At 36.0% G+C, this 15,000-nt stretch overlaps 1 protein-coding gene and 1 pseudogene across 4 annotated transcripts in view; one reads left to right on the top strand and one right to left on the bottom strand.

Annotated features, from left to right (window-relative positions):
- Nucleotides 1–15,000, bottom strand: part of LOC136825538 (uncharacterized) — an 841,925-nt gene that overhangs the window by 576,199 nt on the left and 250,726 nt on the right. The gene's annotated exons all lie outside the window — the stretch shown is intronic.
- On the top strand, nt 377–1,520 carry LOC136825224 (piggyBac transposable element-derived protein 3-like; annotated as a pseudogene).

The following is a 15,000-nucleotide window of genomic DNA, read 5'->3' as shown; positions in this document are numbered from 1 at the left end:
AAAATTGATAAAGCAGAAATAACTAGGACAAATTTTACATTGTAGTTTTTGAACCACATATGAATATCATTAAGTCATGCCATCGATTATTGATAGATTTCAGTCTAATACGTCCTTGTCACTGATTGATTTAATTCCTTTTTCAAAGATGTACCATATGACCGTACTGATGAAGTCGTGGTAGAAGACAAGATTACTAATGAAAACATCAATGAAGAATAGTGTCGTCATTGAAATTTTCCCTGATAATTTGGAGATTATTCGAGATCTTGCTGTACTTACACCATCTTTCTCAAGGACTACTACTAGCCAAACATCCCCTTCCTCAAGACGAATTCTGTGGAAAAAAAAAAAAAACGGCACATTACCATCACCAATGTCAACTTCCATCCCGAGTAATGTTGAAGCCTCAGAGTGTAGTTTCTCTTATGTAAATTTAGGAAATGCAGTGTGGTATTCCAAGAAGTTTTTCGCTTCAGAGTTCTTAGATGATTTAGTCCATCATTCGAATCTCTTTGCTTCCCAGAAAAATATAAACAAACCACTAACTCTTACCCTAGGAACTTTAACAATGGAAAGGATTACTTATTCATTTCACCATAATTCGAACTACTCAAACACGTTTGCACTAGTCTGGGGAATTGTTTGGAAGGTGCAGAGATAACACTGCTATGGTCATGAGCAGAAACAGATGGGAGATTATAAAATCAATTCTACACATCAGGGATAACAATGATGAAATAAACAATGATAAGCTCTTCAAGGTTAGCCCAATGGTAGATCACTTGAGAAAGAAGTTTCAAGAAATTCCAGTGCAACAAAACATTTGCACTGATGAGCAGATGGTGCCTTTCAAAGGAAGACATACCAGGAAACAATACTTACCTATGAAACCCATAAAGTGGGGGTCTTATTCATGATTTCATTCCTTATACAGGGTCAATTCAATCCGTGAATAAAGAAGATATTCCAGACTTCGGTGCAAATTCAAACACTGTTTTGCACTTGGCTGAAACAATACAGAGCAATAGAAATCACCTTTTATATTTTGACAATAGGTTTAACTCTGTTTCACTCCAAAAACATCTAGCTGAAAGACGAATCTGCTGCTGTGGGACAGTTAGGCCATGTCGACTTCCAGGTCTAAAGTTAGCAACAGATAATGATATGAAGAAGAAAGGTCGAGGTACTTTTGAGGAATGGAAGTCATTTGGATATGGTAGTCAGCTAACAGTGGTCAAATGGCTTGATAAGAAAGGTGTGGCCATGCTCTCCACCTTTGCTGAAAGTCAACCAGTTCATACCGTACGCCGTTATGACAAAAGCATGCAGAAAGTTGTGGAGATTCCACAGCCAAGCATTAAAACTGTACAACAAAAACATGGGGGTCGTAGATCTGGCTGACTGTCTTTTATCACTGTACAGAATCCCAGTTCGACCAAGGAAATATTATCATAGATTAATTTTTTACATGACTGATATGATTATCAATCAGGCTTGGTTGTTATATCGAAGAGATTACGAAGCCAAAAGTGTTCCACAGGAGAAATGGCATTCCTTACTGACCTTCAGGATGTCTTTGTCTGGGTCACTCGTCAAAGGGGGGAAATGTACGCCTAAAAGAGGACATACATATTCAAAAGAGAAATCAAATAATCCACTCAAGAAGCGACAGCAAAAGATGAGTCAAGTCAAACCACAGATGCATGTGACACTTGACAAAGTAGATCACTTGCCAGAAGCAAAAAATCCTCGCTTGTACTGCAAACGACCTGGATGTAACGGCCGCACAATATCAGGCGTATGATATGTAATGTTAACTTGTGTCTACTGTAGATGAAAGAAACAATAATACTGTTTCCTTCAATTTCATATCTAAAAGTCTCTCTCTCTCTCTGTCTCTGATATGAAGAGAGGATCTGAAAATTCTTTTTTTTTTTTTTTTTTTTTTTTTTGCTTGCATTATAAAAGCGGGTGACTTTTGTTCCTGAATATATTATATTTTCCATTTTCAGCTGTCACATGAAACTAAAATGTATTTACGTTTGCTTTGTCAAGCTAATGTTCACTCCTGGCAAGAACGCTATCCCTTTCAGTGTACCAGATATGAAATAAATCTAGTACTGGGGACCAACATCACGAAATCGTCACAAGATTGCATAATTGTGAAAACTGAGTTAAATTGCTAGGTAAATGATTTATACCTTTTTGACTAGACTATGTAAGTCCAAAAATCAAAGGAATACTTTTTTGAACAATGAAAGTATGTGCGAGCAATAAAGGGCTAGAGTCGGTGTCAGTTGATCTGTCATCAAAATACCGTATTCAATAAACACCCCATCATGTCAACAATGCTGATGATATAGGCTGCTGACTGGCTTAATTCCATCTTATTCGAATATGTTCCAACAGACTTTGAATTCCTACCAAGGCACAAGATTGCACACAATGAATAATGCAAAAACAGCTTTAATAATAAATGTCCATTTCGGTTACTACGGATATACAAGGGCTATATATAACGATTTAAAAACTAAGCGCAGTACTGGTGACGCATACGTGTAACTAGAGACGGAGGCGGGCCGCAGGAAGTTATCTAGCTTTTATCCTAATGTGGCAGTGTACTCACTTAATGTACATTTTCTTGTTTTTAATAGGCAATATATATTACGCCAGCATTCTTCCAAATGTCTGAAAGTATTGTAAATATGCCGAAGACTTGACTACATCGAGTCATTGCATAGGTTAATAATAATTTCTTAAAAGTATGTGTATCCCGTCTAACGTATTTCACCTACGCCTTTTTCATTCATTTTCTTTAATTGATAAAAGCCATTATAGCTAACAAAATTAGTTAGTTTCCAGTCCGAATGCTGCATACGTCTTGTCAATGTCTTTCATTCATGCAGATCTCACTGATAACTTTCCTTACATTACCTGTTATTTGAAAGTAAAAATCAAGTCTTGTGAATACAAGTGGGTCGGACAGAAGCTACACCAGCTCTTTGAAATTCCGTCGGGGATCGTAAGTGAACTCACTATTAGCAAAGGCAGCCTATATTTTATGGAAACAATGTGTATATCGATGTAAAAAGTGTTGCAAAATTATTTGTTTGAAAAGAAAAATGATATTATCAATGCACTTATCCTATGTGAGACTACTGAAATGAAGCTAAGCATTCAAAATGCAGTCACATGATTTTAATTCTCTCAGTGATGCTAATGGGAGTACTTCATCCTAACGATTTTTAAATACGCGCCTGCATTTTATCCCACTCGGCAGTTCAATGAGTACAAACCCAGAAAACCGTTTAAACGTCGTCGGGCTCAGACTTCGAATATCGGCCTATTATTTTATTGAGAATATTATGAGTGTGCATGGCTAGTGTGAGGTAAAATCACCATAGGCTTCCATTCATAATACAGCAATAGTTTATCATCACTGAAAGTACGGTATCTGTTAATCCAAATAAAGGAAATCAAAGAAGCATTACAGGAGGCACATTTAGGGATGTATGTTTTTCTACGATGTGCCAATTTTACCTCAATCCGGGTAACAATTCGATTCGATTCTTTCCCAAAGCACACCAGACATAAATTTTGAGAGAATCTCTTTCATGTTCAACAGACTCACGTGGCTTTTCAGTCCCCAAATCGTACGGCAATTATGCCTGTTGACCTTGCCACTAATGTGGAATGTTGCTTCGTCAGAGAACATTAAATTATTGAAAAATGCATAATCAGTAATACCCTAATTCTTTCATTGAACTGATGACAGAAAGTCAGTCGTGTATGGTAATCCTCTTCTAACAACATTTGATGCATTTGGATTCTGTACTCTTTTATTTCACGTTTTTTCCGCAGAATCTTATGACAGAAGATTTTGAAAGCATCATCTCCAAAGATGCTCCTCCTCTTCGAATCTTTCTCGGACTTCTTCAAAGGACTGCTCTACAGATGCTACAGTTCTTGCATCAACACAGTCTACAGATCGTGGATTATCAATAAAAGAACCTGCTTCCTTAAATTTCTTCATCCACCTTGCTATGCAATTCCTGTGTGTTGCTTCTGTATTGTACTGTGTTGTTAACCTTTGAACAGCGACAGTACATTTTAGCTCAGCCAACCAAAGAACGAAGTTTACTTTCTCTTCTAGTAAAGCCATGGGTCAACAGCAGTTCTGAAAAGAAGTCGTTTTGAAGTTTCAGGAATTGTGAAAAATATTTGATAAAACAAATAATAAATAAAACTTCAGAACAGAAAAACTAGAGATATCAAGCTTTCTTTTCATTTGACAGATAAATGCTATCATGTATAGTTACCAAACTACAAGTATTTTAAATTACACCATAACTTCATGGACACCCTATATACATGCATACATACATATACATATGCATATATATATATATATATATATATATATATATATATATATATATATATATATATATATATATATATATATATATATATATATATATATATATATATATATATATATATATATATATATATATATATATATATATAATATATATATGAAAAGCTTAAGTATAATATATATTCGCTATGTTTTAGCTAAGCATTCTTTGAGATATTCTGGGCAAGTGTAACGGCAAAACAGTGCCTAAGTATTCGCAAGTCAGTGCTGACAAAGCCCCATCATCAGTCTCGCTTCCCATGGTGACAGAGGGCATCGTTCCTTGGGTAATGTTCTGGCCATGTCGGAATGTTCCAATAACTGGAAGTCGTCAAGTTCCAGAGAAGTGTTCGTTCGCGAGTATGCTCTCATGGGCGTGTCATAGTAAGTGTGAATTTTCCATTTTGAGTACAGGCAAGACATTCGGGTCTTGATTACTTAGTGAAAGATCAGCTTTGCTGGAAGACTTTGTGTACTGCCTGTGAGGTGAACCGAGACTTTGTTTTTCAAAAACCCGAACGGGTTTTAATAACTTTGTTTAACATGTACTGTTCTTTGCACTGTTACCTTGCTTTGAATACCTTTTTCTCCATTTATTTTTATTTTCTATGTCTCATTAATCTTTATTGAATTTCCTGAATTTTCATTTTGCCATGTTTTATTGTGTTCTTTTTGGGGGGAGGGGGTTAGTAATGTGGGAGATATCCCTCATTTATTTATCTCTGTACTTTTTTTTTAAAAGTTCTGTTTTTTCTTTTATTTCCTCAGATGTACTGAACAGAAGTCAAATAAATGGAAGGAAATGTGACTTATCGTAATATCGGTCGTGTTAGACTCATTTGACTCTTTAGTTGAAGTTGATAGCACCATGTTATATATTAATTGGAAATTTTTTGGGTTGTCATTTCTGGGATATAGATATCCCCATTGCATTTTTTTTTTTATTCCAAACCATTTGGTATGTTAGACTATGGAATAAACTATATTTTTGTTGACATGTTTTTGCTGTTCTTCCTTGGTTCAGTTAGTGACTTGGATACAAATAAAGAAAGAGAAAGGTTGAGAGAGAGAGAGAGAGAGAGAGAGAGAGAGAGAGAGAGAGAACTGTGCTTAGCTCAGTCTCACGCTGGCCAACGGTACCGTGATTCCTTTCGAGATACAAGCTAATTACGTCATTGACCCTATAACAGATATGGTAAGAGGTTATGACCATATTTGACCTTATGTATTATATATATATATATATATATATATATATATATATATATATATATATATATGTGTGTGTGTGTGTGTGTGTGTGTGTGTGTGTGTGTGTGTGTGTGTGCGTGCGTGTTCTTACCGATTTCCGCCGCCATCGTCTCTTTGCTTACTTAGTGTTACTTAGTGTTAGTGTAGTCCAGTGTTTTAAAGGGTGGGCACCCAGAGCCTACACACAGAAGTGTGGAAGGGAACTTTTAAGGTGTGTCATTTCCAGGTAGGAAATAAAATTATTGACTAGGGAGTGCTTAACACCAGGGAAACCGAACGTCCCAGGTTTTAATCCTTTTTTTTTTTTTATCTACCTCCTACTGTGTGAGCTTTGTACTGATGCCCTTGTTTTGAAAGAAACCCTGTCACCCCCCTAAGGAAAAATCGACAGTCATATAAGCAGGTCAGGACCTGTGAGCACTCTCAGTCTAACTTAGTCCGCCATTCAATCAGCGAGAGAAGTCTTGCTGTAATTCCTTAGCCATGTCACGTGCATGGGACTCTTTCTGTGAACTGGAAGCATAGGCTACGAGCGGCCTACGCCACAAGCGGCTTAGTGAGGCCTAAAAGGAAGACACTGCAGATCATCCAGCCATTATTGCAAAGGCAACCCATGGTAAGTCTGTTGGCATTAGAGTTTTACCAGTTCTGAATTCCTTCTACTGAAACTCATTACATTTCCTAATTCCTCTCTCCAATAAATACTCTTTGATATCCAGTTACCAGTGTTTCAGTACTTCACTGTCTGGATTAATTTCGTGAATTAATTGTCCCTTGCTCACAGTGAACTCTTAAGTTATTCCTCCCATGTGCTGATAATTGCTACTGAGAGAACCTACATTTCCGCGAAGCTTTATCTGGGATTATGCAATTTCCAGACACGTGTTATATTGTTCACCCTCGTTCCCTGAACATCCACCTTGCCTGGAGAAATCTGCCCTACTGCGGCAGATTTATCAACGTTGCAGTATTGCAAGAATCAAGCAAATGTAGTGAAGTCCTAAAAGTACCAAAATCTGTATTACTCGAGCAATTAGCTCTCCGTTGTGCTATAAATTTTATCAGTAATTTTCTTTATTGAGAGCTGAATCAGTATTCTATTATTAGAAATGCCATAATCTGCGTGCAATAAAGCAGAATCGTGTACTGATTGGAACTTTCAATTAGCGATCTACCATTATTCTTAATATATATATATATATATATATATATATATATATATATATATATATATATATATATATATATATTCACAATTCCTGAAACTTCAAAACGACTTTTTTTCAGAGCTGCTGTTGAGTCTTGGCTTAACTAGTATAGAAACAAATAACAAATAAAACTTCAGAACAGAAAAACTAGAGATATCAACCTTTCTTTTCTTTTACAGTTCAAGTATATTAAATTGCACCATGATTTTATGGACACCCTATATATGTACACACACACACACATATATATATATATATATATATATATATATATATATATATATATATATATATATATATATATATATATATATATATATATATATATATATATATATATATATATATATATTTCTATCCGCATCCACTGTGTATATCTGTTTTTTTCTGTGTGATGTAGATAAGCTACAGGCAATGAAGTTCTCATTTAACTATTACTAAATCTTGAATAAGAAAATGCAGAGCAAAAACTTACTTGATGCATAATGTACGATGTCACTGTTAATTTACTTGAATAACGCCATCATTTTTATGAGACACCCATAACAGACTGGATACATATATTACAGGAATGGAATAGAATATATAATTTAGGCCAAAGGCCAAGCGCTGGGACCTATGAGGTCATTCTGCGCTTACGTACATATAGTATATTCATTTATATGGTAAGGTGTAAATATATCTACAACACACACTCACACATATATATACAAATATATATCGCAAACAAATCAGTCTCTCTCCCACTATCTATCTACCTCTCCTTTAATGCTTCAAGAACATTCACGTTCACGGGAATCTGTGCTGTGATAGTATCTATGGCTGCAGTATAAGGCATGTTTACACAACTAAAAGGGTTTATGAGGTGAAATGAGCTGCGTGTATACGTTGGTCGTATAGCGGGAGGGGAGAGAAAGTTTGAGAATCCCAAGTTTAAGGGAGAGCGAGAAAAAAAGAGAAAAACGCGCTGTGGGGCAAAATCATAATGATTTTACATTGGCGCAGTTTGGGAGGCATGTTTGATGCAATGGGAAAATGGCAGGAAATGATTGTCCGATTGCGGGAGTATTAGTTGGAACAGCAGCAACAACACTAGCAACAACAACAAAAAACTAATAATAATAATAATAATAATAATAATAATAATAATAATAATAATAATAATGTACACTATCAGGAAACACCACAAATCTTTACTTTCCTTGTATAAACTAGCCCAAAGACCAGAAATTACCGGGATGAAGAAGAAAAACAACAGCGTCGCTGATAGGGCAACAACAACAACAACAACAAAAAAAACACCAACAAAAACAACTTGTTATTGTTTTACTCTTCCCCCTATTTCCCCCCAGCGCACCTTTTCATCCCTAAACACTTCAGCATTTAGAATAAAATAGGCTGCCACTTGGAGGCTGCCTCTCAAGCCCTCCGGGAAGGCCACTTGATGTTAAGGCCCTCGTCCCCCAATACACTCCGGGCAAGTGGTTCTTTTCATGTTTCCTCTGGTAGTAAAAATGCGTCCCGCACTCTCCTTTCACATCATTCACATATTTTTCACATTTTCTTTTCCAGTTTGTGCAACAGTCACCAAGGTCGCTCAGTAGCGGTAAGCACATAATGCGAAGACAAGTTACTATTCAGTACCAACAAAAAAACCAAAAATGAATTGGGATCCGCCTTTGTAACTGTCCGTGAATCAATCCTCCCAAATACATCTTCCTTGGCCTACCGCAGACCCAGCCACAAGATTTAACTGAAATTCAGTTCGCATATTAATCATTTAAAGTTATTGATGAACACACTTTAATCCAAAAAATAACAAGTAAAAAAAGACCCGAAGTTTCTTCGGCGCAATCGAGCTTTCTGTACAGTGTATATTGCTGTAAGAAACTCTCAGCCATGGCCAATGAAATTCTCAGCCGCGGCCCATGAAACTTTCAGCCACGGCCCGGTGGTGGCCTCTGCTGTTGGCACCTATAGCAGTGCCAGACGCACGATCATGGCTCACTTTCACCTTAAATAAAATAAAAACTACTGAGGCTAAAGGGCTGCAATTTGGTATGTTTGATGATTGGAGGGTGGATGATCAACATAATTTGCAGCCCTCTAGCCTCAGTAGTTTTAAAGATCTGAGGGTGGACAGAAAAAAATGCAGACGGACAGACAAATAACCATCTCAACAGTTTTCTTTTACAGAAAACTAAAAAAATCCGGACTTCGTGTCTCGACTCTTTTATAAAATTTCAATGAAATCCATTGACAACTTTTTCAAATATCTTTGGACAGCCAAATCAATAAAAAAAAATTCCTCAAAATCTGAGGAATTCCTCATTGCTCACAGGCCACTCCTCCATTGAACTTCATGGAAAGCCATTGACAGTTTTTTTGGGATATCTTGAGGACAATAGAATCCAAAGCAATCAGACAATATGTCTGTTTGTCTGATTGCTTTGGACAAATTACATGAAAAATACAAATTTCTTATAAAATTTTTTATTTGTTCCCACGAGGATACAACTATCGCCTGTCATATATGAAGAAATACCCTTTGAAAAGGGGTAGTCCCTGCTAGAAAAGAGTTGCATTCCATCTGGATATGCTATGCTCCTAGTTGCCTGTACACCCAAGGGATTCAATGGCTCCTGTAACTTCTGGCTGAAGAGGACTCATGGCCCGCTTGATAACATCATCAAGCCAGAAGGAAAGGAGGTTGTTCCTAGACACACGCTTCTTGCTCCTACCTGTACAATCGAGAATCCTCCTACACTCTAGCCTCAAGGAAGGGGGTCCTTTTCAGATAGTATTTTGGCGTGTGGACTGGGCACAACAGTATTCACCTGGGTTTCCACTAACAAAGTCTGGGAGGGAAAGAATTGAGATATTCTTGAAACTCTCATCCAGGACTGATGGGTTATGAGTTTTAGTTGCAACCTCCAAGACAAAAGAGAAAGAGATGGATTCCCACCCTTACAGGTGCCAAAGATGATGAAACAGGCTACACAGTTCTCACATTTTTTTCACCAATCCTAAAGCTAAAAGTTCGACTGTCTTTAGTGTTAGATCACTGTCTTATGAACATGACAGATGTTTGTATGGGAGGGACTGGAAGGTTTCATAACAATAGCAGCACATCCCACTCTGGTGACCAGAGCCCAGGGGAAGTCAAGACTGCTCAAAGTTTTTCTCATAAGCACAAGTAACTCTGTCACATTGGAGAAATCACATCCCTTCAGTTTTAACACCTGAGATAGGCTGAGCGATAGCATTCTAAATTAGGAACTGAGAGATACTTGTCTCAGCAAAGGTAGATGAGGAAATCTTTGATCCACTGTAGATACTCTAACCAAAGGTATGAACTATCCCATCTCCAAACGAGAAGGGGGCCATATCCTCTCTCACTCAATCACCAGACAAGCCTCTCAACAGAGAAGACAGATATGCACCTACAGATTCTTAGTCTGAACACAATTCAGACCCTTTGGCACCCCTTGGCTCCAATACTCAGTTGCAACCGAGTATGGAGACTGAAGAGAGGAGTAAGAGGTTGCACCACCATCTCTCTCTCTCTCTCTCTCTCTCTCTCTCTCTCTCTCTCTCTCTATTCATGCTAATGCAGAGAACTGTGCCTGTGAGAGGTGGAAGAGATCACTGGGATGTGAGAGGTGGAAGAGATCAACGGTGATCTACCCCGCCCTAGAGTGGGAGTGCTTGGGTTGCAAATGCACCAGTGAATGTTAGTGTCCAAAGCAAGGTGGCCCAGGATCCCCCTACATCCCACCAACAAGTTTTCCTAGTTATCAATAACCTCTCAGGCCTTGCCTGCCTGATCAGTCCATTTTATCTTCTGACAGCACATTCATGTATATACACATAATTTTAAACTTACCCTAATGTGTTTACTTACAAATACCTTGTGAGTAGAGCCCTCAGCTCAGATAAATTCCCCGTTTTTCCTTGGTTTTTACAATTTCATGAATCAACAGCAGTCAGATTTCATACAAAAATAGAGGTAAGTAACGAAATCATTCATTTAGAGTCTATAAGTGGCTCATGGCAAGCATTTCCTCAGGTTAAATTGTAAAATTATTACATGGCAAACATCATGAAATTATATATATATATATATATATATATCATGAAATTATTTATTTATATATATATATTATATATTCATATATTTTTATATATATATATATATATATATATAGTTATATATATTATATATATATATATATTTATATATATATATATATATATATATATATATATATATATATATATATATATATATATATATATATATATATATATATATATATAATATAAATTTCATGATGTTACCATGTAATATGTATATCATCCCACAGTTTTGATATTATTTACTCTTCTATTTATCATTTATCATGTAGTGATTATGTGTCAGATCTCGAGATAGTGATTGTTGAAATATCGGTCAGAGAGGCAGACACTTTGTATCCGGGTAATGTCAGGATAGGTTTGCAAAAGAGGATTAGTAAATTAAATAAAACAAAGCCACTTAAAAACATAACAAACATCTCAGAACTTAATACCCGCGCAATAACTTCTCACTGCTGGGAAGAAAGGGCGTTGGGTTGATAATAGCATACGGGGTCTAAGCGATGTCAGGCAGGGCAGCCGAGGCAGAAGAGGTCTAGATTTGAGTTTTACAAAAATGGGAATAAAAGCCAGATGAAGAAGAAGAAGAAGAAGAAGAAGAAGAAGAAGAAGAAGTAATGTCAGATCTCAAAAGAGTTAGTAATTTAAATAACTTAACAGCGTAATTTAGAATTAATAATATCATTCTTGATAATAGCGTGGTGGCAGAAGAGAGAGATTTGAGTTTTAGACCAGATGTGCCACCTGTCACTAGTTAAGATAAAACGAAGGATTTGTTACACTTCGGTTGTCATCAGTTCAGATAAAAGAGCGCTTTGTTTTGATTAACGAGATGACAGGTCCAGAATAACAATCAAGTCATGTTAGAATTTCTGTAAATGCTTTGTCACATACGAGAAGAAGACGAATGATTTCGTAATGTTACATGTGTTCCATATGAATTTCTTGTAAAGACGAGGAAGTATTGTACTGAACCTCATGGCAGTTGTGTCATGTTTTGTAAGATTGCAGTTCAAAATGTATTGCTTCCTTCTAGAACTTTTGTGTCATACCCAAAATGCCTTAATGACATCATATGATTGTTTTAATTTCCTACTGGAATCTTCAGATCTATTCATTCTTATTTAAGAGACCATTTAGCTGTGGTTCTCTCTCTCTCTCTCTCTCTTCATTGAAAAGAGAGAAGTTATTAACATAGGATATTTGTGTTCACTGGTATTACATATAGCTTTTGAGATCTGAATGAAGGGAAAGTGTAAAAATTTGTAACGGCACCAGACAAAAAAAGTGTGTTGTGAATCAAAGCAGCTGCAAGTTACACAAAGGTTTTCACAAGCTTGTGTAAGGTAAAGTGAATTTTACTTATTATTACCATGGCATAATAAGGTATATTAAGAGAAATTTTGCCTTAGTGAAATTATTATTGATAAATCTTTTGTGTATTTTTGTGTGTTCTTTGGTTTGCAATCTCTTGATTTTTGTTAATGATTTAACATTTATTTACTTAGGATTTTAAATATTTCTTGATAATTTGACATTGCATACTTGATTTAATTTTCATTTATTAAGATTTTCTTTTCAAATCTTGGATAATTCTTAATAGTTTAAATTTTACTTCATTTATTTAATTTCTTTACAAATTAAAGTTTTTGTGATTTAATTTTGTTTAGTAGTTTGACTCAAGAATTAATTAAATTTTGAATTATTTTCAAGCAATACTAAATTTTTTAGATTGTGAATTCTAATTATAAATTTTGAATTTAAAAATAAATTTTTGCATTTAAAATTTTTAAAAACAGTGTTTCATTTATTGATCACCAGTGAATAGGATTAATTGTGTGCATAAGGCAAAGTGAAAAAAATGTTTTGTTCCTTTAGTTTTGCTGAAGTGAATTACGACTAGGGAAACAATTGAGGTTGTTTGATGGAGTGATGCCCTTTTACTCTAGTATATTTCTTGTTTAATTGTTGATACCTCACACTAGTCTTGATAAACTTTGTTTGGTTTTTCATGTGATTAATGAACTTTTTAAGGGATCACTATTGCCTTTAGAGTACTCAACCATAATTCTTATTGTTATGAGAGTTCTGGTATCTGGCTGAAGTGAGGTAAATTTTTGAAATCTGTAATTAGTTGTGTAATAACCAGGGACTTCATATGCTTTGTGGCAATATATAAATATATATATATATATATATATATATATATATATATATATATATATATATATATATATATATATATATATATATATATATATATATATATATATATATATATATATATATATATATTGTTGTAAAGGATATATTCCTCCCTCATGTAGATGCCCATGTATCAATAATTTTGAAATGCGCTTAGCGGTTCATTTGACTGTCGGGCCAGGAAAATTGGCGGGCGACGGACAGAAACAAGCATAGTTTGAACTAGATCATGGCTGTTAGTACCAGTGTATAGCAGTGTAGGGAACACCCCCGCCATCGCCTGATCCTGGGAAACAATAGGTCCCACTCTCAACCCCCTTTTCACCCCCATCACGTGATGTGGGAGCATTTAGGTATGGGGAAGGTCAAACAGGCATATTGAGGGTAGGGGTGAGGTAGGATTTTAATCTGTAAGCACTTAGTCCTAAGAACTTCTTTCCTCTGCTTTTTTGCTGGCGTATGGCTCCTTGCAGGTACGGTTGGCCCAAAAGTTCGAAAATCAAGACGCCGTGTTTTGAAAGCAAGCAGAGACTCCTGTGACCTCGTCAGGAACGCACGTGCGCCATCCTTTCCCGCTCCCCTGGTTGAACTATCTTCGACGGACAGCCAAGACTATTGTTTGGCGCCCTCAATGGTCCTACAAGGTTCGTACGTTGCAAGTAGTCAATAGCCAGCCCCTTTCCTTTCCACTTAAAAAACCCCCTTGAATTTCCCATTTCTTTAAACTTTAACTCCTTCCTCCACAAAGCAATCTTCCTTGTAAGAGTCCTACCTGCCTCCCATATCTCGCCATTAATGTGCCTTGAATTTCAGTAGAGATCCCGTGCTAATTATCCATTTATCCCTCTCCCCATGCAACTTAAGGGCAAATTTAGGCTAAGCAATACCAGTGTTAAATTTACTCTTTGTGTGAGTGCGATCACGTGTTCATTGTTAAAAGCCCACACAGTTACGATTCCCATATTGTGCCTACGTGATTTCATCATAATTATCTGCTGGGCTATGTAGTGGTTAATATTTAACATGTGAAAAAGTAACATCTATAAGGGAATTCAAATTCCTTCAGTGTGTACTGTCGTTCCTAATCTAGAACGTCTCTTTCAGGAGAGGCAAGCTGCCCTTCGCATTCTGTGCCCGATAGTTCTGACTGCATTCCAATTCTGAAAATTATTCCTGGTCGTAGTTGGGTCCTTGAAATCCGTTGTGGCCTCACCAAAATTTTATATGAATTATTTTCCCCATACTGGAGTTCAGTCCTTTGCAGCATCTAACTGAGACTATTTAGTGTAATCAGGGCATGACTGAACCATTTTTATTGTAATTGGAATAATTGTATTGTGCATTGGCCCCACTTATTAATCAGCTTGCTTGTTGCCAATTCCTGCATTATTGTTCTACGTATCCAATTAATGAGTCTGCCCCTCAGCTACCACTTTTGTTTGTCTCCTTGCTTCATTGTTACATTTCTGTAAATAAACCCCTGTAAATTGTAAAAGAATTCTAATTCCAAATGGCGACCTTCCTCCTTTAATTATAAATCCAGGAAAATCTAAGGTAAGTTTCCAATAACTTTTCCTTTGTTCATAATCTGGGCGCAATTGGTCCCTTTGCAGTCACCAGCTCTAAAATTGTTCAATCCTTCCCCAACCAAGACTCCCAGTTTATGACAATATATATATATATATATATATATATATATATATATATATATATATATATATATATATATATATATATGTATGTATGTATATATATGTATATAATATATATACATAT

Source organism: Macrobrachium rosenbergii, chromosome 37 (assembly GCF_040412425.1).
Source record: "Macrobrachium rosenbergii isolate ZJJX-2024 chromosome 37, ASM4041242v1, whole genome shotgun sequence".
NCBI classification, from domain to species: domain Eukaryota; kingdom Metazoa; phylum Arthropoda; class Malacostraca; order Decapoda; family Palaemonidae; genus Macrobrachium; species Macrobrachium rosenbergii.
Note: the sequence above shows the minus strand (reverse complement) of the source record. Positions and strands in the feature narration are given on the sequence as shown.